The sequence below is a fragment of the Rattus norvegicus genome, chromosome 10, assembly GCF_036323735.1.
Source record: "Rattus norvegicus strain BN/NHsdMcwi chromosome 10, GRCr8, whole genome shotgun sequence".
In the NCBI taxonomy this organism is placed as follows: Eukaryota; Metazoa; Chordata; class Mammalia; order Rodentia; family Muridae; genus Rattus; species Rattus norvegicus.
Window position 1 is genome coordinate 87,281,171 of NC_086028.1, and position 21,998 is coordinate 87,303,168.

At 47.9% G+C, this 21,998-nt stretch overlaps 3 long non-coding RNA genes across 5 annotated transcripts; 2 read left to right on the forward strand and 1 right to left on the reverse strand.

Annotated features, from left to right (window-relative positions):
• The first annotated feature begins 2,787 nt into the window (after positions 1 to 2,787).
• LOC102546527 (uncharacterized) lies at positions 2,788 to 10,375 on the forward strand. Its single transcript, XR_357896.5, has 3 exons — positions 2,788 to 3,374; positions 5,633 to 5,715; positions 6,652 to 10,375. It is a non-coding gene; the product is annotated as an uncharacterized LOC102546527 (long non-coding RNA).
• A 3,161-nt stretch (positions 10,376 to 13,536) lies between these two features.
• Positions 13,537 to 20,878, reverse strand: LOC102546446 (uncharacterized). Of its 3 annotated transcripts, XR_005490766.2 has the most exons (4): positions 20,645 to 20,878; positions 20,073 to 20,252; positions 17,780 to 18,076; positions 15,323 to 17,230 (listed from the first exon to the last, which is right to left on the reverse strand). It is a non-coding gene; the product is annotated as an uncharacterized LOC102546446 (long non-coding RNA). The 3 variants fall into 3 exon arrangements; XR_010055459.1 differs by lacking the exons at positions 15,323 to 17,230; positions 17,780 to 18,076 and adding an exon at positions 13,537 to 13,826 and having other exon boundaries at positions 20,073 to 20,247; XR_010055458.1 differs by lacking the exon at positions 17,780 to 18,076 and having other exon boundaries at positions 20,073 to 20,247.
• On the forward strand, positions 18,839 to 20,922 carry LOC134480719 (uncharacterized). The gene is made up of 2 exons (XR_010055460.1): positions 18,839 to 20,242; positions 20,717 to 20,922. It is a non-coding gene; the product is annotated as an uncharacterized LOC134480719 (long non-coding RNA).
• The last annotated feature ends 1,076 nt before the right edge of the window (positions 20,923 to 21,998 follow it).

The following is a 21,998-nucleotide window of genomic DNA, read 5'->3' on the forward strand; positions in this document are numbered from 1 at the left end:
AGGCCCGTCTGAGGTGAAGGAAACCCGGCTCGTGGCATCTGGACCAGTTCTCACAACCCCCCTTCCCCGGGAGGAGACAGAAATGCCAAGGGAGTAAACATTCGCCAACCCCCAGCCTTCCCAGCCCACTGCTGAGGATTCCATTCTCCAGATGATGTCATCTCTGGCACACGAGCCTCGGCCAGGAGCAGCTTTGGGTCACACCCATTGCAGGCAGCTCCTAGCAGGGGAGCTGCCCGACTCCATCCTGGGCCTCAGCTGCTGCAGGATTTATGGCTACCTGCTTTTCTTGGAGCTGACAACTGTAGCAAGCTGGAGAAAGGAGTTTGAATTTGTCCCAAGGAAATAATTCAAAAGAAGGAAAGCACTCCAGGCAAGAAAGTGTCCAGCATCGAGGCAGCCACACTAGTAATGAGAATGGTCAACATTCACCCCAGGCTTAACATTCCCCTGCCCCTCCCACCCCTCGCACCCCTAGTGTGAGCTAAGTAGGCCCCTGCCTGAAGTTTATACAAGGGTGCAGGGTAGGACTAATTAGAAACCAGAGTTCATTTAAACACACCTCTATAAGAATATGTCTGCTACCTGATTTTTTTTTTTTTTGGTTCTTTTTTTTTTTTTCGGAGCTGGGGACCGAACCCAGGGCCTTGCGCTTCCTAGGCAAGCGCTCTACCACTGAGCTAAATCCCCAACCCCCTGATTTTTTTTTTTTAAGAAAAGTTTTCACTATGTAGCCCAGGCTAGCTCGAATTCATAAGGATCCCCATATCTGCCTCTTAAGCACTGGGGTTAACGGAATGCACTGGCACTCCTGGTCCCTGCCATTTATTTTATCACTTACTTTATACAATTAAATGTACAACGAATGCCTCCCTCTGCCCCTTTGGAGCAGTTCTAGGGAATCGAACTCAGGTCCTTGTGTTAAGCACATGTTCATCTTAGGCTATGTAGAATACATGCTATCTGTGTGTACCAATCAAATCCTTCCCTGAGCTCTGAGAAATGAATTTTTAGAAAAGATTTTACCTTATTTTTTTTAAAGTAATGTTTGTAACTGTGTATCTTTGTGTATACACATGAGTGCAGTTGCCTATAGAGGCCAGAAGAGATCTCCTGGCAGCTGGAGATAACAGGCAGCTGTGGGCCACCCAGTGTGAGTGCTGGGAACCAAACTGTGGTCCTCTGGAAGAGCAGTAGAAGCCTTTTAATCACCAAGTGATCTTCCAGGCCCCTGGGTATTGTTTTAAAGATAAGGAAACGGAGGATGAATTATTCTTTCAGAGCCACAGGTGTCCTTTCAGGTTGTATTAGATGATCACAATCACCGTAGCAGTGAATCGCATCCTGGATCTAGACTTTTCCTCTTAAAAGTTACATACATATGTATTCATATACAATAATTTTTTTTTAAGCTCTCTGAGCTCCTCCCCTAGTGCCAGTGCCAGGGTTCAACATAGGCCATTGTGCTTGCAATGGTATATTCCCAATCTTTGAGTTTTTGAGAAAAGGTCTTACTGTGTAGCCCAGGCTAGCCTCAAAATCACAGTCTTTCCATTCCAGCCTGCTAAATGCTGAGATTTACAGGTATATTCTGACCACATCTTGGTGAGTTTCTTTCTTTCTTTCTTTTTTTTTTTTTCACATCTGGCTCTCAACTCAGAGCTTCACACATTCTAGGCAAGCGCTCTTGCCGCTAAGCCACACTCCAGCCCCTCTGCTCACCACTTTACACAACAGGATGGTTCAGAGGTGAGTGGATGCTTGACCTCACAGACAAAATAATTCAGAGTAGGTGCATGTGTGTGGTGTGTGGGTGGGGTGGGGTAGAACACAGAGGACTGAGTCTATAGACTGTCCCTGGAAGGGACAGGTAGAAGACTATTTCCTAGAGCTCTGTGAAGTCTTGCGTTGCATTTAAAAGTCAGTTGGGTAGGCTGGGTAGATAGCTCAGTGTTTGCCTTCCTTCCTTCCTTCCTTTCTTTCTTATTAATCATTTTATTTGTTTACATTTCAAATGATATCTCCCTTCCTGGTTACCCGTCCACCAACCTCCCCCATCCTATCCCCTCTCCCTCCCCCCTCCCCTTTGCCTCTATGAGGCATCCACTCCCCACTCCCCCCCAGCATCCCCCTACGTTGAGGCATCAAGCCTTCCTCCCCCATTGATGTCAGATAAGGCTATCCTTTGCTACATATGTATCTGGAGTCCTGCTTCCCTCTTTGGTTGGTGGTTTAGTCCCTGGGAGCTCTAGGTGGTCCGGTTTGTTGATCTTGTTCTTCCTGTGGGGTTGCAATTCCCTTCAGCTCCTTCAGTCCTTCCCTTAGCTCTTCTATTGTGGTTCCTGGGCTCAGTCCGATGGTTGGCTGTGAGTAGCTGCATCTGTATCGGTCAGGTGCGGGTAGAACCTCTCAGAGAGAACCTGATTTCAATCCTCAGAAACCACGTGAAGAAGCCAGGCACAGTGATGAGGACTTGTAACAGCAACACTGGTGAGGAGGGGGACAGGCAGATCCCTGGAGATGGCTGGCCAGCCAGTCTAGCCTTCTTTGCAAGATTCAGGGCAGTGAGAAGCCCTGCCTCAAAACAGCAAAACCCAGTGTGAGCAGTGCCTGAGGAAAGACATTGGAAGTTGTTCTCTGGTCTCCACACACACGTACCTGTGAGCCTCTATACATGCACACACATGCATGCATACAAGTCACTTGGCACAATTTCACAATGGTGGTGATTAGGTCTGTGGGGCACGGAGGGGTTTTAGGCAACCAAAGCTTAGAACAAATCTTCAAGGAGATCTAGCGCCCCAGGAAAATGCCGGAAGTATGTGGGGTGATAATGGACAATGCTCATCACTCGGGAGGAAGTAGCTCCACTTATGAGTACATCCTATGGTCTCCTCGTGTGCACACACACACATGCACTGTACACATGAGAACACACGGAGCGACAGGGAGGCCATTCCTCTGGGCTGTTGGAACTGGGGAACAGAAGCTCCCCGCTACTGGCTGCACCTGAGCAGAAGCTAGTGTTTTACAGGGATGTGGTGGAGAAGGTTCTGGAAGGAGGCTGAGCAGAGACCTTTCCAACTCAGAGCCTCTGATTTTCTTCCATTTGGACTTTCAGGCATTTGGAGTTCAGGAATGCTCACTGATGAAATCACTACCCAATCAGGGAAACTGTTTAAACAGCCGGCTTTCCAGCTTTCTAAAAATAGGACTCAATTTACAGAGTGGGGCAGAGAGAGCCGGACACTGCACAGCCCTGTGATAGGCCAGGCACTGTGTCACTTATTCCTACCAACCCTAGATTCCAGCTGCCCAGGGAATCCAGGCATGAAGAAGTGGGGGGATTGCTCAGGACCCGCGGTGGTAAGTGGGTAAGTTGGCATTTGAATCTGGTTAACCATGTATGACCGTGAACATGCTTGGCCAAGGCAGGCTTTCTGGGCCCTCACCAGGCAGGCAGCAGCCCTTAGCTGGAGGGAGGGTCATGGGCTCAGGAGTCCTGCACTGTAGAACACAGAATGAATAGCAGCCTTCAGACCTGTGGCCTTGACTGTGTCTTCTAGCATCAGGTCAGCTTACTGGTCTGGGGAAGGAAGTGTCCTCCACTAGGTCACTCCAGGCGTGGGACATGCCTGCCTTGGTGACATTACACACACTGGACTGTGCTTGCCTCTGGGCTGGCCTGTGGTACTGTCAGCTCTTTTCTTGCACAGGATACCCCCAACAGTCGCCTTGTTTTACATAACACAGTAGATCCCCTAAAATATGGACTAGAGATGTCTGGCCAGGGTCCTGGGGACCTGTGGGCTCCCTTCGTGAGCACAGCACATGCCGCGAGATGCCTGTTCACACTCCTTATCACTCTAACGACCTGACTGCCCTTAACTTATCATCACTTTGGTCTGCTGGCCGTCTCTCCTGCCTGTCTCGCTTCACCATCTCCACCAAGCTAAGAAAGTGAGGGGGGCTAGAGAGATGACCCAGCGGTTAAGAGCATTGGCTGCTCTTGCGGTGGGCCAAGTTCAGGTCCCAGCACTCACACAGGAACTAACAACCATCTCTAGTTCCAGAGAATCTGCTGTGCTCTTGTGATCTCCCCAGGCTCCAGGCATGCACACAGTACATAGACATACACACAGGCAAAGCGATCATACACGTAAAATCAGATAAATCTTCAAAGAGTCTTTAAAACAAAATTTGAAAAGCTATGAATCTGACCTCTAGGGTTCATTCATTTTAGTTTTTTTTTTTTTTTTTTTCTTTTTTTCAGAGCTCGGGACCGAACTCAGGGCCTTGCGCTTGCTAAGCAAACACTCTACCACTGAGCTAAATCCCCAACTCCAGTTTTTTTTGTAAAGATTTATTTATTTATTTATTATATATGAGTACATTGTAGCTGTCCTCAGACACACCAGAAGAGGGTCTCAGATCCCATTACAGATGGTTGTGAGCCACCATGTGGTTGCTGGGAATTGAACTCAGGACCTCTGGAAGAGCAGTCGGGTGCTCTTAACCACTGAGCCATCTCTCCAGCCCTCATTTTAGTTTTAAATACCATAGTTGTGCTTTTGGTTGAAATCCCAAGGAAAACAGAGCAGTGTGCCTGTTTCACTATCCTACTAGAACAGGATAGCTTTTAAATATTTATTTACTTGCTTACTTGTGTGTCTGTGTGTCTCTGTGTGTGTGTGTGTATGTGAACATGTGTGTGTACTCACATGCATACATATGTGACAACATGTATATGGAGGCCAGAGGACAACTTGTAGAAGTTAGTTCTCTCCTTCCGTTATATGGGTCCCGGGCATTGAACTCATGTCCCTGGGCTTTACAACAAATGCCTTTACCTGCTGAGCCATCTTGCCTCCAGATATGGCTAAAATATTTTTTAATTGACCTGTTGTATATTTTTTAAGAAAGATACAGCAGGGACTGGAGAGATGGCTCAGTGGTTAAGAGCATTTGTTGTTCTTGCAGAGGACCTGAGTTCTGTTCCTATCATCCACATGGCAGCTTACAAGCATCATCGATAACACCAATCCTAAGGGATCTGATGCTCTTTTCTCAACTATGAGGCCTCTGGACATGCACACAGTATATATATATATATATATATATATATATATATATATATATATATATATATACACACACACACACACACAGTCAAAATGCTCAGACAAGAAATATAGAATAAATCTAGTTTTTAGAAGAGAGGTCAGGGGATTGGTTTGTTCGTGTAGGTAAGTGTTCCACATGGAGTTACAGCCTCAGCCCCTTGTTAGATTTTCTTTTGAAACTGGGTCTCACTGTCTTACATACACTGGCTTTGAACTTCTGCCACAGCCTCCCAAGTGCTAGACTGACAGCCTGCACCACCAGGCCTGGCTTGCAGAGTATGTATTTATGGGATTCAGTGTGAAATTTCAATACAAGTTTGCAACATGGAATGCTCAAATCAGGGTAATGGATCACATAGCCATTTCTTTGTGTTGGGAACTTCTTGGCAATTTTGAAATTCTCAACTCGTAAGCACCCAGAGTTCACAGGGTGGCTCCAGAGTTCTGGGAGGCTAACCCGCCTTCTCTCTTGTTCATCCCCATGACATTGCGCTTGGTCTGTCATTTAGCGATTTGCGGAGCAGTGTCCTTGTCTGCATGGCTGCAGATGGCTCTGTACTACCTCCATATTCACATTCAAGATGGCAGAACGGTAAGGCCTGACTCCATTTGGGTGTTTGCCAAGAACTTTATGCCCTGCCTCTCTCTTCTTGTGTACCCCACATTCTGGCAAGCTGGTGAACATGTGCTCCCTCCATCTGGGGGTAGCAGGAAGTAGAAACCTCACTCCCGCTCCACCCCTACCTCTACATAGATCTCAAACCCATCCCTGTTTGTCCTCTAGAAATCCAGGAACCCCTGTTATGTGAGTAGATACATGGTTTTTGAATCCTTTCTGTGACATCATCTGCCTTGACATTTCAACCACATTTTAGATGGGGTTTGATTCTATCTTTCTAAGTGGCCACAAACCAAAGGAAAATTAATCGATAGAGCTTTCTTGGCCCAGAAGGTACACAGAGAATTTTTGTTCTTTGGCCTGTCAAGAATGCAATAGTCACATGACCATATAGCTGCAAGAGAGTCAGGAACCATAACCTCTACTGGGCTGCCATGTCCTCTGTGGAAATTCTAGGGCAGCTGCTAGAAGTTACATCTACCAGAGGTAGTAGATGAGAAAGGTTATTAGGATTATGGGGGAATAGACCTGTGTAGAAATGGTTCTTTGGAGCAAATACCATCTGCCTTGTCAGGAAATCAGCAGTTTAGTTCACAGGTAAGCAGTGGCAGCTCCATCCACTTGCCAACACTTCACAGATACACCAGGAACTCCAGCTTGGTAGTCAGAATAGCAAACATGAATCAGCAGTGGTGGCACAACCTAGCAGAGACAGCCAGGCCTCAGCTGAATCGGCACAAGTCATCAGGAGGCATTAGGACCAACGGGGCCACCAGGAGAAGTTCTTGGCTAAGCCACACTCAATGAAGCAAAGATCAGCAAAGATGGGAGACCAAGAAGCATTTGCAAAGTTAGCTCTACAACCCCTCTCACAGCTTGTTGAGTTCTATTTATACTTCCTCCAAGCAGCCCATGTCCTCATGGGTCTTCTTCCCTCACCATGTGAGCCTGCCTCAGCTGACATCACTCGGCCAAATGGCCATGGAAGCAGCAAGAAACTGCAGCACACCGCCAGAAGTTTCTTGGTGCGTTTCTCTCTATGGAGTCCCGACAAATGCAGCTCAACTACGCAATGGAAGGCGGACCAATACACACGTGTCGTTAGCAAAGAATCCTTCATCACGTGTCCTTCCACGTGCTTGCTTTAGCAGAACGTCCTTTCACCTGTGCCCAATTCAGGAAAACACTCCTTCATGTGTTTGCCCCAACAAAACACCATCTGCTGGAACAACTGGCTTTCCAAAGAAACTGTAAGTTTCCACTTCACACATATTCTTTGCTGTGCAGAAACTGACAATTGTGTTGTTGTAAAATTATATTAAAAGGCTGTCTTTTACCTCCACTAGATCCAGCACTGCCATGCTCCAAGGTATCTGCTAGATGTCTTACCAGAAACATACATCCCACTGTGTGGTGGCCCAGTGTCTCTGCCGCCACACGCTCTCCCAAAGTCAAATTGTCACAAGAATGAACACACAACACAATAACCTCTGATCCAATTGATAAGATATAATTACCCACCTAAACATACAAAGCCCTGTACACATCCATCCCTTAAGAACATTCATAACAACCTGTAAAGGTGCATCATGGAATCTTAACGTCAGCCTCCATGTTCTCTCAGTGGCTTCTCCTCCAGTCTTCCCCCGTTCCAGTCTCCTCCTCTCCCCTCAAACTTTTCTCCCGCCCATCCTTCCTTCTCATCCAATGACAGGCCTCATTCTATCTTGTACCTGCCTCACCTGTGTGACATCATCCCACACACTTGGGCTGCAAAAACCGCTTGAGGCCACAGAGTTAGAAACCCAGGCTCATCTGCTGTGCAGAGAGGCTGTTCTCTGCGTGGAGGGGCATGTGTTTTTCTTCTCTAGAAGTTACCTAGTAAGTGCTCAATTAACACTATCTGTAACTGCAGAGTAGTAGCTGTCCTTTCAGACTGTCACTCGCTCCCATAGCTCTTCCTGAAGTCTGGTACTTGCTTGGGACCCAGCCTCAAGTTTCTGGCTGGGTGGGAAGGCTATGCATGGGGTCTAGGAGCAAAAGGAACAAAGGAAAGTTCTCTCACTCTGCACAGCCCACTGAGCTTTCCCTCGGATCCTGACTGAGGACTACTGTGCTATCATGTCATAGTATATTTCTGTGTCTCTCTCTATTGACCCAAAGTGTCCCAGCGTTCTGGAGCCGCAGTACCTACATCAGTTCCTGGCATGTGACAGGCATCTTGTCAATGACTGGCGACTGTGTGAATTAATGTACTTAAGTGGACATCAAAGGTGGGGTGCTGGATCCGGGACTGGGAGAGCGCTATGGTGTTCATGCAGGCCAGTTTTAACTGCAGTAATACTCCATAACCATTCACCCCAAAACACCAGCTAACACCACCAGTGTTCACATGTTTCCTCCGCTCATGAGACTGAGGGCTGGCCATGTTCAGGTATGTTTTAGCTATTTCTTCATTTTCTTGGGACAAATTTCTATTTGGGACTTGACTTTCTCATGGTAGATGACTCACGTGGAAACAGAATGGCCTTTCAGGTATGGCTTAAGCCCCATAGCCCCTCACTTCTGTTCACATCCCTCAGGTTGGATGGCCAGGCCCACTGGAGTAAGGAAATAATTCCAGCCACTCTTGTGCTCCATGGTCATTGTGGGTAAATGAGGGCCAAGAGCCGAACAACATTAAAACTGCAACCGCTTTGGACAAAGCTCAGGGTTTCCTTAATTCCTTCTCCTAGAATCTAACGGACAGGGGCTGCTGGGCCCTGAAATCGCTTTTCTCTTGAGGTTTATGACAAGAAGTGGTAACTGTACTCTGTTGTCTCCATTGCTACCTTCTTTTTTTTTTTTTTTTTAAGATTTATTCATTTATTATATTTAAGTACACTGTAGCTGTCTTCAGATACACCAGAAGAGGGCATCGGATCTCTTTACAGATGGTTGTGAGCCACCATGTGGTTGCTGGGAATTGAACTCAGGACCTCGGAAGAGTAGTCGGGTGCTCTTAACCGCTGAGCCATCTCTCCAGCCCGCTACCTTCTTTTTAGAAGCAGAACATTCCAACATGATGCACACTAGGGACCACATTTCCCAGCCTCCTTTGCAGTTGAGTTTGGCCAAGTGGCTCAGTTGTGGCTCAGAAGTGCCCAACCTCCTTCTGGTGGCTGCTTGTCTTCCCTCCTTTGTCCTTGCCTTGGGCTAAACATAGATTCGCTTGATGAAGTGTCCCTCGCTATGGCTATAAAGATGAAGACTGGCTGGTAAGGTGACTTACTGTGTAATGGTACTGGCTGCCAAGTCAGATGACCAAACCTTGATCTCTGGGACCCACATAGTAGAAGGAAAGAACCAACTCCCACAGGTTCTCTCCTGACTGCCACAGGTTTACTTTGGCAAGAATGTATCCACGCCAAATAAATAAAATGTAGCAAAAATTTAAAAATTTAACAATGAGACTGATACTATTTTATTACATCTGTTTATTATTGCATTTATACATTACACACACACACACACAGGCACACACGCATGCACATGCACACACACCTATGCTATGGTACCATGGTAAACATGTGGGAATCGGGGGGAAAACTTACAGGAGCTCATTTTTTCCTTCACCACATGGGTCCCTGGGATAGAACTCTGGTTGTCAGTATTGGCAACAAGCACCTTTACCCACTGAGCCATTTTGCTGGCCCCAGGACAATACTTTAAGGGATGAGGGAGATCACAGTGGGGGAAAAATACCCACATGAGCTCTTGGAGTTGATCTGTTTGCCTGCCCAGCTCAGATCAAAGTGTGAGAATGGCGGCGTCCTCCTCTGAGCTGTATTCTCGCTTGCTCCTGGGTCTTCACCTGTGTCTCAGCCCCTCCCCGTCACTCCATCATCACTCTATGGCCTGCCTACTCCAGCCGCCAGGACCTCTGGTTCATCCTCTGTCCCCACTCACTGAAGTGTGGCCTCAATCAAAGGTCCTTTTTGATTTTTCCCTGGCAAAGTTGAGATGGGATGGACTAGAGAACTCATGATTGGAAACAAGTAGTCAAGGGAGTTTAAGAAGGGAAGTCTAAAGCACTCAAGTCCCTACTGTAGAGTCACCAGAGCCACCATGCACCACAGCGGCCACCCCCAGATGCAGCCACAGCAGATGTGGCCAGGGCAGTCAGATGGGAGACTTTACCCAGGGGACTGGAAATGAACGGATATGAAATTTAGAGCAATAATGACATCCCCAGATGCAGCCACAGCAGATGTGGCCTGGGAGACTTTACCCAGGGGACTGGAAATGAGCAGATATGAAATTTAGAGCAATAATGACATCTTTTTTGAGATATGATCTGGTCTGGAACTCACTCTGGTCAGGCTTGCCTTAAACCCACAGAGATCTGCCTGCCTCTGCCTTCCAAGTACTGGCATTAAAGGTGTGCCCCAACCGTGCCCAGTAAGAATGATAAGTCCTTGAAAATTAGTTAATGGGGGCTGGAGAGATGGCTCAGTGGTTAAGAGCACAGACTGCTCTTCCAGAGGTCCTGAGTTCAAATCCCAGCAACCACATGGTGGCTCACAACCATCTGTAATGGGATCTGATGCCCTCTTCTGGTGTGTCTGAAGACACCTACAGTGTACTCACATACATGAAAAATAAATAAATAAATATTAAGAAAATTAGTTAAAATTTCTAAAATCACATTTAACAAATCATGTGTGGGCCGTGACATACCTGCAGAAGGTCAGAGGATGGCTTGCTGGAGTCAGTTCTCTCCTTCTGCCATGAAGGACCAGGGATCGAACCCACGTCATCAGTCTTGGCAGTAACTCCAAGGCTTTTGAGCCTCCTCGTTGGCCCGAGAATGACAGTGTTTAGAGCGTTACAGTGACATACCCGTGGCATTTTCATTTTTTTTTTTCACTGACACAGAAGAGGGATCTGGCTCCTCCACAGGAAGCTTCCAGAGGGTCTGTTGTTAATAACAAACCTTGTGATTCATCGATGGAAAATCACAGTGGGTTGGGTGTTTCAGGGCCTGGCCTGGAGTAGCCAAATGTCAGAGCTCTGTGTCCTAGCAGAGGTGACTCACTCTATTGAGCAGTCACCTTGTAGAGCTTCCAACTGGTGTAGCTCGGTGGCCACCTCCTGGAGCCTCTTGCTCTGGGTTTCCCCGGCTGTTCCTCTCCAACCAGCTTTCCTGCCCTTTGTGACCTGGCTCCTGGCCACGCCACCAGTCCTTCCTCGGGAAGGAGCAGGAAAATTCCCCTATGCCCTGGAACCTTCTTCTTAATTTAATTCTGGGCTTAATTTAGAATGGCTTGTGTCATTCCTAGGCTATTGCCAGGAATCTGGGGACAAGACCAACAAATATCATCTCCATATTTCCCAGCATTCTGTGGATATTTGATATCAATTCAAAGTCTCACAATTTCTTTTCACTTTCCCCCCCCCATCACCTTCCTTTTTGTATGTGCATGCATATGTGGGTATTTGTGTGTGTCAATGGCATGTGTGTGTGAATGTGAGTGTGTGTGTGAGTGTGAATGTATGTGTAGGTCAGAGGTCAACCTCAGGCATTGTTCCTTAGGTGTTGTACACCTTTATTCTTTTTTCAGAGTTATTTTTAATTATGTGTACGTGTGTGTATATCTATGTGTGTACATGTGTCTGTAAGTCCCTGAGGAGGCCAGAAACGTCAGACTCTCTGGAGTCAAAGTTTCAGGAGTTCGTTAGCCTCTAACATGGGTGCTGAGAATGGAGTTCAGGTTTTCTGCAAGAACAGCAAGAGCTCTTAACAGATGAACCCACTCTCCACGTTTGTTTCAAAAACAAATTAGAAAATGATATTTATTAATTTTAGTGTGTGTCTGTGTCTGTGTGTATGTGTGTCTATGTCTGTGTGCATATGTCTATGTGTGTGTCTGTCTGTGTGTCTGTATATGTCTGTCTGTGTGTTTGTGTGTGTGTTTGTGTGTTAGTGTATGTGTCTCTGTGTGTGTGTCTATGTGTCTGTGTGTATCTGTGTGTGTGTTTGCCTCTGTGTGTCTATGTCTGTGTGTGTTTGTATGTTAGTGTATGTGTCTCTGTGTGTGTGTCTTTCTCTCTCTCTCTCTCTCTCTCTCTCTGTGTTAGTATATGTGTCTCTCTGTGTGTGTCTCTGTGTGTTTGTGTGTGTCTGTGTATATCTGTGTGTGTGTGTGTATGTGCATGCAGGCACACACAGGCACCATGCTGCACACGCGGAGGTCAAGGATAACTAGTGGGAGATGATTCTCCTCTTCTGGCATGTAGATGCGAGGACTCAAACACAGTTTGGCAGTGCCTTTACTCACCAAGCCATTTCACTGGCCTTTATCTTTTGTTTTGAGGCTGAGTCTCTCACTGGCCCGGGTTCGTTGATTTGAGTAGGATAGTTGGCCAGTGATCTCCAGGGATCCATCCATCTCCACCTCCCTAGTGCGGAGACCATGACTTCATACCACACACCCAGCGTTTTCTTGGGTTACATAGCCCCCGGGGGCCAGGCAGATGCCGAGATCACAGGTGTGCACCTCCATGGCCTGCTCACAGTTCCTTAATTACATAGTACCCTTTGCTTCTGCAAGAAGGGAGAGAGGAAGGAAATGTTAAATGAGCACCTACTGAGTGCCAAGTATTTCCCTCATTTTCTTTCTAATGTAGCTGTGAGATAACATGGCCAGTGGTGAGCATTTGGTCAGAGACACAAGAAGACAGAAGGATCAAATGGGGATGGGCTCAGATGGCTGGGGAGGAGGTGATAAAGCGGATAAAGGTTCTGCTCTGACTAAGGACTTGGGAGCCCAAGCATGAAACCTTTCTTCCACACTATGCCTGCTGGAAACACCTACATCCCCTCGAGCGATGAGCTCACCCGTCTTTGGCGCTGACCGCCGCCTCTCTGCTCAGTCCAGGCTGGGCCAAGCTACCATTCCTACAGGAGGAATATAGCAATAACAGCAATCTCGTTTTTCTTCTTAAAATAATACCGTGTGTTCTGCCAACAAGCAGGGAGCTGCCAACGAGCAGGAACAGTTGTGGGAAGTCTGTTCCCTGGGCCAAAGCAGCCAACAAAGGCAGCCCTCAGAGGACCTCGAACTCCTGACTGCAGATCTCATCTTTCCTGTCCCTGAGGGAGGGGTGCTCACCTTCAAATCCCCATCCCTACCTCTCCAGGGAAGGGGATGCTGTGGCCAGGACCCCATTCTCTGCTCACTGGTGCTTCTCTTTCTCTAGAACCCAGAGAAACATCCGTGAGGAAAGGATTAGGGGAGCAGGAAGAGTTTAATCCCCCCCTCTTTTTCTCTCCTTCCCTTCCCCCTTCCTTCTCTCTCCCTTTCTTTTTTTTCCCTCCAACAAGCCCACCCCCAATCCCTTTAAAAAAAAAAGTCCTCATTTGCTTAAAGGTCTAAGTGCCTGGAAATTTCTTCTCTGTGCGAACATTACCCACTTCCTGGCTGGAGGGACGGAAGGACTCGGAGAATTCGAAGGATATTAACCAGATTCATAATGGACCCAGCAGTATAAACATGTCTCAAGTGCAGACAGAAATGCCACAAGCCCCTACTCCGCTTAATGTAAAACATACACCCGTTGTGTCTGCGTTCCCACTTCACAAATAAACAAGGTGGAGAGATGGACTCAGAAAGTCTCCCCGGAGAGCCAGGTGCCTCTGTTCATGGCAATTTGGAGGCTTCCAATGCCCACAAATAAGCCAGAAAAGAACACTTAATGTAGCACTGCAGACCCCTGCCAAGAGTCAAGCAAACAGAAGCCTTGGACAAATGGTCGGCAGCTGGTCCCAACCTTCATAGCGATGGCTCAAGTGGCAAAGTGGGGTCTGGGGATCCCTTGGAGGAAGTTGGTGAAATGTGCCCAAAAAGCAGGGCCTGTAGAGGGTGGTGAATTTAGCTTCGAGCCTTGAGATTTTCCTCCTTGGCTACCGCAATGGCTTCCAGGCGTATTCTATCCCTCCATGCATAGCTGGGTTCTTATCTCCGAAATGGGGACGGCCATCCCAGTCCTGTGGATGTCACAGCAGGATCTCAAGGGCGCCAGGGGGCAGGTACATCCATGTCCTGGAAGAGAAATGACCATTCCTGATTGAGTTGTTTGTCTTTGTCTCCTGCCATGGATCTCTGCAAATCTAAACCCAGAGGGACCTTGTTCCCATCACAAAGTCTAAACATGTTGAAACAGTGCCATGGGCTCAAAGGCCAGGAGTGTGGGGAGCACCAGAGTGGGCTGTGAGCTGCTCAGGTAGACCTGGAGGTTCTGTCAGTGGGGCTGCCTGGTCACTACTGCAGGGGTAGGGTAGAGGTGGGGTTGGGAGGAGGGGGAGGAAGAGAGGTTCCAGGTGGAGGATGGGCTTAGCCTAGACTTCCTGTGTCCTGCTGTGTGCTGTGAGTCAAATTCTTTAGCCCTCCTGAACCCCAGGTTTCTTAGTAGCTGAATAGGGAGCAACACTTCCCTTGAGGAAGAATTTGGAGGCTGAGGGAATAGTTTAGTGGATAAAATGCCTGCAGGGCAAACAGGAGGACTGAGCTCAGATCTCCAGGCCCATCTTAAGAACTGGGTATGAGGGCAGCATCTATAATCACCTGGGATGGGAGCAGAGAATGGAGCCAGGAAGGTCATTGGCCAGGCAGTTTGGGTGAGTCAACGAGCTACAGGTGAAGAGAGATGCTGTTTTTAAAAAAGTAAAAAGTGGGGGCTGGGGATTTAGCTCAGTGGTAGAGCGCTTACCTAGGAAGCGCAAGGCCCTGGGTTCCGTCCCCAGCTCTGAAAAAAAGAACCAAAAAAAAAAAAAAAAAAAAAAGTAAAAAGTGCAGAATGAAGTAAAAAGTGCAGAATGATGGAAGATACCCAATGTCAATCTCTGGCCTCCATGTACACACACATGCACACACACAACACACACATGCACACATACAACACACATGCACAAATTACAACATACACAATGAATACATATATAACACACATGCACACATATAGCACACACATGCACAGATTACAACACACATTCGTACACATAGAACAATGCATATGTGCCCACATACCGCACACATGGTACACATACAACATATGCACATCTACACTGCGCACATGTACACATGCAGTGCACACATGCAACACGCACATGCACACATACAACACACAATGCACACATATACACTCATTCACACACACAGCACACACATGCACACATATAACACACACATGCAGACAAACAACGCACACACATAACACACACATACAGGCAAACAACACACACATGCACACATACAACACACACACACCACAGGATTTGAGCTTCCAATGGTATCATCTTTCTATGTGCTTAGGGCTGTATTGAGCAGCAGGTAGTCAGCCATGTCTGCTGCTGAGTTTGTCAGGTAAACTCTGATCGTCGACAGCAAGAGAACACTAGAGATGACCAGAGGACAACAGTGAGGCTCATGGGTAGACACCATCTGACAAAAACTATCCATAGTCAACTAGAATTTATTTATTTATTTATTTGTTTGTTTGTTTGTTTATTTATTTATTTATTTATTTATTTTTGGTTCTTTTTTCCGGAGCTGGGGACCGAACCCAGGGCCTTGCGCTTCCTAGGCAAGTGCTCTACCACTGAGCTAAGTCCCCAGCCCCTTATTTTTTATTTAAACATTTATATTTATTCATTTGTGTGTGTGTGTGTGTGTGTGTGTGTGTGTGTGTGTGTGTGTGTTGAGGTGGTGTTTAAGTATGCTACAGTGTGCATGTAGATGTCAGAGGATACCTTTCAGGGGCCGTTCTTGCCTTCCACTTCATTGGGTAAGGTCTCTCTTGTTTTTGCCACTGTGCAGAGTACTCTAGGCTAGCCGGTCAGAAAGCTCCCAGACCACTACCTCCTCCCACTACCTCCCATTCAGGTAACAGAAGACTAAGATGAATGCCACCACACCCCACTTTTTTTTTTTTTTATGTGAGTTTCAGGGATTGAACTCAGGCTTACATGGCGTGGAGGTTTGAATGAGAAATATTCCCAATAGGCTTGGGTATTGAGCACTTGGTCCCCAGCTGGTGGCACTGTCTTGGGAAGAGGTGTGCCCTTGTTAGAAGAAGTATATCTTTGGAGCAGGCCTTGAGAGTTCATAGCCTTGCCCCATGCATTAGTGTCTCCCTAAGGGAACAGAACTGATAGGATGAACTAAAAGACAGTGCTGGGGTCCTTGGAAGTCCTGGAGAGCTCCTGGTCTTCCGTCCTCATTGGCGTCCCGAAGAGGTAGGTTCTGACACCTGAAGTGGGAACTTAAGGGTTCGTTGGATGGTGTTTAGCGGGGGCAAACACTTGAAGGGACGTTTAGCCGAAGCGGACACAGGTGAGAGACTAAGGCAGACTCGTGAAGGCATGTCGTGCCGTGGCAGACACAGGTGAAAGGATGTTCTGCTAAAGCAAGCATGGGAGAGGATACGTGACGATGGATTCTTTGCTAGCGGCACACGTGTATTGGTACGCCTTCCATTTTGTAATTGAGCTGCATCTGTCGGAACGCCATATAGAGAAACGCACCAAAAAAACTTCTGGCGGCGAATGCAGTGTCTTGCCACTTCCTCAGACTCTGCTGATGGGCAGAGTGACGTCTACTGAGACAGACTCACATGCTGAGGCCAGACATGTAGAAGACGTGTCGGAGGGAGTATAAATAGGACTGGGAAGACCGTGACAGAGGCTGAGCTGGGCTTGCTTATAGAGCTAGCTGTGCACGCCTGCTGGTCTGACCTTCGCTTCCCTGAGAGAAGCACAGCTGAGAACTCCTGGTGTCCCTCCTGGTCCCCCCTGCTGAGGCCTGGCTCTCTCTGCTGGGTAGTGCCAAGGCTGGTGATTCCTGTTTGCTATCCTGATTTTATGGACCTGGACTGCTGGTGTAGCCGTGAAGTGTTTTCGAGTGGGTCGAGCTGCCGCTGCTGACCTGTGAACTGATGATTTCCTGACAACACAGATGGGAGTTGCTCCAAAGAACCTTTCCTTTCCACTGCCTCTGGTGGGTGGTGGGCTACAAGGGAGGTTAAAGTGTTTATGAACCATTATTAAAAAATAGGTTTTTGAAAAGATTAAGGTTACAAACGCAAGTAAAGGAATGGCCCAGGAGAGACGAACTTGCTGGCGAGAGTGAGGGCAAACAGACAAAACCCCAAGCTTCCTGCTTCCGTGTTCTTTTCTGTGAGCACCGGAAGGTGTGGCACACATTTAGGGGGTCTTTCATCTCCAGGAATCCAACTGGGAAAAACCCTTACTGACATGCCTGGCTGCTTGGGGTTCAGTTGACTCCAGATAAGGTCAAGTTGACTATCAAGCTGAGCCCTCACACTCCACTTCCGGATTTCTCTCTCTGCTTCATGCTTGAGGTTGAAGAGGTGATCACTCCGCTTCCTCCTCCTGCTTCCGTGCCTGCTGCTTGCTTCTGTGCCTCCCAGCCGTGAAGAACTGGTGTCTCTGGAATCACAAATCAAGATAATTTCTTTTATAAGTTGCCTTTGGTCAGGGTGCTTTTTATCATGGCAAAAGAAAAGTAACTGGTAACTATAGCTAGCAAGTTTACTCAAGGACCCATCTTTCCAGCTCTCCATTAGCATTTCAGAGACATCTTCCAGGCATTGTTCTCATGGTGATAACCACCACAGGGTGCCGTTGACTGCCTCCTTTCTTTTCCCCAGGTACAGGGCTTTATATAACTAAATCTTTACTTTGAAAATAAAGTACGACTTTTCCCATTTTACAGATGAAGAAACTGAGGGTCAGAGAAGGGAAGACTTTCAATTCCTATGGTTAGGAGATGGTATCAAATGATCTTGTTTCCCAGAATGCACTCCCCTGGCTCAGCCAGGTCCAGGCACCTGACCTCAGCTCCTGGCCCAGAGCCCAGGCATCTATCTCTGTGTGTCTCGGCAGTCTCATCCAGCCTGGGTGTGCAGCCTTGCTGGGCATTGGCTTTATAGTACAGGAGGTCTCTAAGCTGCCTTGGGCTGTCCAAGCAGGCATCACCTTCTTTCTCCAGGTCCTCTTGGCCAACTCTCATTCTTCACTGAGCTTGGATCAGCTCCCAACGGGCTTTTGGCTATGCTCTTGGCTCAGGCTCTCGGGTTCTCTGCTCTCAGGTAATAAATAACAAGTGTCCAAGTCTTCCAGGGAGGAGGGAAGAGAGAGGCTTAGCAGCTCCCGGGTCTGAGGAGTCTTGAACCCGACCCAAGCGTTCTTGGCATCCTGTTGCATCTGTCCCCAAGGCCATCTGCTCTTTCCACGCCTCTGATCTGCTGCTGTGTAAATTATCCCTGATCTTCCCTAAAGAAAACAGAATAGGACTGGAGAACGGGGATGGGGGACCGAGGCCTGGGGGAGGGGTGAGAGGAGAATAATCCTTTTCACTCAGGAACTGTATAGCATCAATCGAGGCTTGCAGTCTTTGTCCAGGCCCCACACAGGCATCCTGCCACAGGATATGGAACCTATGGGGCTGAGAGGATGTGACCTGCTGAGGTAGCTCTGTCTCTGCCCTAGGCTGGACAATTCTAGGTCTCTGGCCTCTTTTCCCCTGGAGCCCTATAGTCTCTTCTGGAAGCTGCAGCAGCTTTTCTCCTAACCCCCTCCCCGCCTCTTCTAACCCCTCCAATAGTCCCCCACCCCATCCCAAAATGCCCCAGAGTGCATCTCTGGTCACCAGATGTTCTCTTTCTCTCTCTCTCTCTCTCTCTCTCTCTCTCTCTCTCTCTCTCTCTCTCTGTGTGTGTGTGTGTGTGTGTGTGTGTGTGTGTGTAGACATCAGATATCTGTGGTCTGTGGTGGCAAGAGTCACTTTATGCACCTTTCAGGAAGCCTTTGCCATGTCTGGTGTGGTAGAGAGAGTGGAGAAGCAGGCATAGGGTAGAGCCAAGGCTGCCCCTTCCCAAACTGTGGTACCTCCTATTCTCCCACAGATCTAGAGACTCCAAAGTACCTAGGGTATTCCAGTCAAAACTTGTCTATTAAAGATGAAGGAATATATATCAGAGTACTGACTCCACGGTTCTGTGCACTGTTCCCTTGATAATATTTTATTATTTTAATTATATCTGTCTGTGTTGGGGGATGGGACACATGTGAACACAAATGCGTGTGCCCTCGGAGACCAGAAGGTATTGGATCATCTGGGGTTGAGTTACACGCAGCTGTGACCTCATAGAGAGGGGCACTGGGAACCAGACTCCCGTCCTCTGGAAGAGCAGCCCACGCTCTTGACCCTGGACCCATCTCCTCAGCCCTGATCATTGTTTGGTTGTTCGGCTTTAGTCTCCGTTTCATTAATTTCTGCCTTGATCTTAATTATTTCTTGCCATCTGCTGCTTTGGAGTTCAGATTGTTTTTGTCCATTCTAAAACCTCCAAGTGCCTCCTTAGATGATCAGGACTGTGTCTGATTTTTACCTTGTACAGACTTTCACTCTATTCTCTCTGGGTTGTAGCGTAGGTGCTCACAGCCATACACCTCCTTCCTAGAGCTGCTTTCGTCAACCCCGAAGCATCTGGTAGGTCAGGCTTCCATGACACATTTAAATGGCTGTTAAACCTGACTTTTGGTTCTTCTTTAGAGGCACACAGATGGGTCTCCATCCATGTTCTCCCAAGGTCGGTTGTTTGAGGTGTCCTAGTTTCCAGACCCTTAATACATACCTCTCTACCCCACATACGACCTCACTTCGTCACTGAAGTTACATCTGCAAGCTGGGTACGAAATCCTTCTGTATCCCCAGGAGACACAGGGGGTTCATTCCCAGATCCCCAACAGACCCCTGAAGCTGCAGTCAGTGCCGTGTGTCCTATGCACTACTACACGTGCACACAGATGATAAAGTTCAATTTATAAATGAGCCACAGTAAAAGAATGATAGCCGTAACCAAATCATAGCGGTCACAGTAACAATGTACTGTCGTAAAAAGTTATTTAAAACTTATGGATTATCTCTAGAATTTCCCACTGAATATTTTTCCATCATGGTTGACCGTGGATAACTGGTACTCAGAAAAGGGTTGTAATTGTTTTTATGTGTGAGGAAAAACTCACTCTGGGCATGGTGACACACACTTGTCATCCCTACACTGGAGGCACAGAGTCCGGAACGTGAGACGTTCATCACCGTTGACTACAATACCGAGTTTGAAGCCAAGCCGGGGCTGTACAAGACTCTGTGTCCAAACCAACAGACGAGGACTCTGGGGCTCAAGGTTACAGTGTTTGTCTGCGTGTGGACGGCTGGGAAGTGAGAGAACACGGCAGGAAATCGAGGCAGGAATTCTACCTTTACCTGGCCTTTCCTTCTCCTCTCATCCATCTTGCCACAAGGATTCCCGGAAGAAGAGTCCATCTCTTTTACCAGGGATCTCTGTGGGTGGTGCCTTCTCTGGACGGTCACTCACATGGAAGGAGTCACGGAGGGAGCCGTATGCTGGGAGCCGTACGCTGGAGACATTGAAGGTCATCTATGCTAAAGGGAAGGGAGGGTACTAAGAGGGTTGTAGCCCACCAGAGTGGCGGTTCCTGGCCACGCCCAGTCCAGATCCATAATCTCATTGGCCCTCCCAAACCTCCCTTCACCCAACAGAGTTTTCCACAGAAGAGAAGGGCAGAACCACAACTCTAATCCCTTTGTTCCATGATTTCATCCCTGCTCCCTTCCCACTGCAGGCAAGCAGGGGGAGGCGGAGGAGGAGAGGGGAGGGCAGAGCAGCAGGGAGGAGGCTCTGGGGGTCGCCAGGGGCTTTGGGAAGGCCGGAGGAGCTGAAGAGTAATTCATCCTCTCCCTAGAGCAAACAGCTGGAAACCTGGGAGACTTCCAGGAGGCTTTCTCTCCTCCTCCTCTGGCTCTCATGACCTCACCTCCTGACTGTCCCCTGTGAACCACCACAGACAACTGTCGCCTCAGCACAGGTCTCTTCTCTCTTCCCACAGGGTTTACTCCAGCTGCTCCTGTGGCCTCCCAGAGCCCAGTGTGTCTGTCCTGGGACCAAGTAACCGTCAGGTTACCCCCATCCCCCAGGCTTCTGCAGCAGCCACAGGATGGAGCCTCAGCTCCTGCATTGGCTCCTTGTCTTTTCTGTCCTTTGTTCTAACTCAGTGGTTGGTCATAAACTCTTGTAACTCAGGTAACCCCAGAATCCTTCTGTCCTGGCTTCCAATGTATGGATTCTGTTGTTTCGTCTCCTTCAGGAAATCACATATGTGCTGGTGCGCACGAACACACACACACACACACACACACACACACACACACAGTCTAGCTGTCTAGTATTTCTTGGGGTTCCTAGTCATCTGTATTTTTTTCCTTTCCTTTCTCCTCTTCTCTCTCCTCTCTTTTCTCTTAAGACAGGGTCTTGTGTAGCCCAGGCTGGCCTCAAACTTGCTATGTAGCTGAGGGTGACCTTGAACTCCTGACTCTCCCACCTATGCCTCCGAAAGGCTAGGATTATAGATGTGTACCACCCTGCCTGGTTTATGTGGTGCTGGGACTCAGGCCCAGGGCCTTATGTATGTTAAGTAAATGCTCTACTAACTGAATGACATTCTGGGCCCCCACCCATGTTTATTTCTATCCTGCGCACTTATTATCCCCCCACCTCTGATGCAGCCACTTATCCCTCACCTACTAAGCTGCCCAGGAAGTGAAACATCCCTATACTTTTAGAGTCTTGCTTTCCCAGATTCTAACAAGACATATGGCTAACTATCCCCTCTTTCCTCTGCTTCCCCATGCAGGAGGAATATAACCAGGACCGTACTGTTCAAACATGTTTGCCAGTGGCTGGGAAGAGGGGTGGGAATCCTGAGCTCATCACTAGGGTCAACTAACCCAATAATTAGCTTAGTCACTCACTGGAGTTTAATAAATACTGCTACATGTCAAGCTGTGAATGCTGTGGAAACTCAGGGGCTAACCTTTCTAGTGGAAGAGGGTAAGATTCCTAGGCGATCCAATCTGGTAACGCTATCCAGGGAAGGTCATGCCTGGTGGCTCAGGCCTGTGACTCTGTCCCCCTAGGGGGTAGGTTGAGGCAGGAGGATCACAAGTTTAAGACCTGATTGGGCTCCAGAATGAGTTCTATCCCATAGTCATGCTGACAGGGCTGTTGTGTTTAGCAGACTTGTACTCAGGTTCGAGGTAACATGGGGTTCCCAAGCAAGTGTCACTTAAAAAAAGGGAATACCATATGCTGCCAGACCGTGGATAAGGAAG